At 50.8% G+C, this 2,248-nt stretch overlaps 1 pseudogene across 1 annotated transcript in view; it reads right to left on the bottom strand.

Moving 5' to 3' along the window:
* Positions 1 to 1,996: 1,996 nt before the first annotated feature.
* Positions 1,997 to 2,248, bottom strand: part of LOC105529765 — a 7,911-nt pseudogene continuing 7,659 nt past the window's right edge. The window contains exon 4 of the transcript XR_001004563.1: positions 1,997 to 2,235. The product of XR_001004563.1 is annotated as a hemoglobin subunit alpha-like (transcript). The remainder of the gene's footprint in view (positions 2,236 to 2,248) is intronic.

The following is a 2,248-nucleotide window of genomic DNA, read 5'->3' as shown; positions in this document are numbered from 1 at the left end:
AAAAAAAAAAAAACAGTAACTCTGACCCCGGCAGCCACTAATCTGCTTTTGGTTCCTATGGATTTGGCTGTAGTGGATATTGCATATAGATGGGGTCATGCAATATGTGACCTTTGGTGTCTGGCTTCTTGTAAAATATTTTCAAGGTGCAGCTACATCCTATCAGTGCTTCATTTCTTTTTATGGCCAAATAATATTCCCTTGTATGTGTAGACCACCACGTTTTATTTACCCATTCATCTACTGATGTATAATTTTTATAACTTTTTCTTTTTGAGATGGAGCTTCACTCTTGTTGCCCAGTCTAGAGTGCAATGGTGTGATCTCGCATCACCGCAACCTCTGCCTCCTGAGTTCAAGTGATTCTCCTGCCTCAGCCTCCCGAGTAGCTGGGATTACAGACTTGTGCCACCACACCCGGCTAATTTTTTGTATTTTTGGTAGAGATGTGGTTTCACCATATTGGCCAGGCTGGTCTCAAACTCCTGACCTTGTGATCTGCCTGCCTTGGCCTCCCAAAGTGCTGGGATTACAGGCGTGAGCCACCGTGCCCAGCCGCTGGGCTAATTTATTTTATTTTATTTATTTATTTTGAGATGGAGTTTCGCTCTTGTTGCCCAGGCTGGAGTGCAATCGTGCAATCTTGACTCACTGCAACCTCCACCTACCAAAGTGCTGGGTTTACAGGCATGAGTCACCGCACCTGGCCAATTTTTGTGTTTTTAGTAGAGACAGGGTTTCACCATGTTGGCTAGGCTGGTCTTGAACTCCTGACTTCAGGTGATCCACCTACCTCAGCCTCCCAAAGTGCTAAAATTACAGGCATGAGCCACCATGCCCGGCCAATTTTTATAATTTTTTCTTAGGCCTAGTCAACTGAAGCAGCAGGAGTGGAGAAGGAAACAAAAAATGTATAACTGATTCTGATCAATTAATTGTAAACACTGCTGCACTCCAACCAGCCCACTGATGTACATTTCACATATTTCTACCTTTAGGTCAGACCTCCATTCTTCCTGATGAAATAATGAAGACACTATCTTCCTGAGAGTTGATACTGTACCCACAGGCTGTGGAAAGGACATCACAAACGCAGGCAGAGGGCCTGCCATAGGTATTTACCAAGGGCAATTCATGGGCTTAGGGAAGAAAAGATATTGCTATCAGTTGAGGGCCAGGGCTTTATGGCTGCGATGTCTGGGAACCCTCCCTCTGATACCCCAGACACTGAGAGCCTGCTCAGCAAAGAGAAAATACGCTGCAGGGAGGAGGGACCTTCTAGCCAGGACTCCGTGGCCCGGCTCTCCTCTCCAGTCACAATGGGACAGGCTCCCCAGCCTCAGGGGAGCTGAGTGGCTGCTGAGCTGAGCCCTGAGCTGGGCCCAGAGACGACCTCCTGACCTCACCAGCCCCAGGGCATCAGTGTCTAGATCCTTGTGAGCATCCTAGGATGGCCTGGGGGAGAAAGGGGAACCCCTATTGAATTGTCTGGGGCCTGCGGTTGCACCCCTCACCCTTGATTTCATCTAAACTGTGCCTGTATCTGGGAGGTTTTCTGGAGACTAGTGGGGACAATGGGGGATCAATGCAGCCGCGCTGGAGTGGGACTTCCCTAACCTACCCACCACCCATATCTGGGAGGACCTCTGGGAAACCAGTGAGGTCTCAGGCAGAAAGCAGCCAGTTCTTGGCACAAGAGTGCCTAGAAATGTAAAGACGGATACATTCGTTATTTCAACAAACCTGCATTGAATCTGAAAGGCCTGGGAATAAAACTCAGGAAAGAGCAAATGCATCCTCAAAGCACTCTAGGGTCCAGCGGTTTTCCAGTTGGACTTTGCGATGGCTCAACTTCCTTCCTCTCTCCCCTCCTCCCGACCCTGCCCTTTCCTACCCTATCCAGCTGCAGAGAGGTCCTAGCCATGTGTGTCCCAGCTGCTGTCCACGCCCATCCCTGGCACCTTCGCTGAGGGAAGAAACTCAGGCACATACAGGCTGCCGCCCACTCAGACTTTATTCAAAGACCAGGGGGTACGGGTGCAGGAAGGGGAGGAGGGCCTGGCGGGAGGCCCAAGGGGCAAGAAGCATGGCCACCGAGGCTCCAGCTTAACGGTATTTGGAGGTCAGCACGGTGCTCACAGAAGCCAGGAACTTGTCCAGGGAGGCGTGCACCGCAGGGGTGAACTCGGCGGGGAGGTGAGCGGCCAGAGTCACCAGCAGGCAGTGGCTCAGGAGCTGTGCAGAGAAG

This window comes from Mandrillus leucophaeus, unplaced genomic scaffold (assembly GCF_000951045.1).
Source record: "Mandrillus leucophaeus isolate KB7577 unplaced genomic scaffold, Mleu.le_1.0 Scaffold78, whole genome shotgun sequence".
NCBI classification, from domain to species: Eukaryota; Metazoa; Chordata; class Mammalia; order Primates; family Cercopithecidae; genus Mandrillus; species Mandrillus leucophaeus.
The sequence above is the reverse complement of the archived record's forward strand: the minus strand, read 5'-3'. Positions and strand labels throughout refer to the sequence as shown.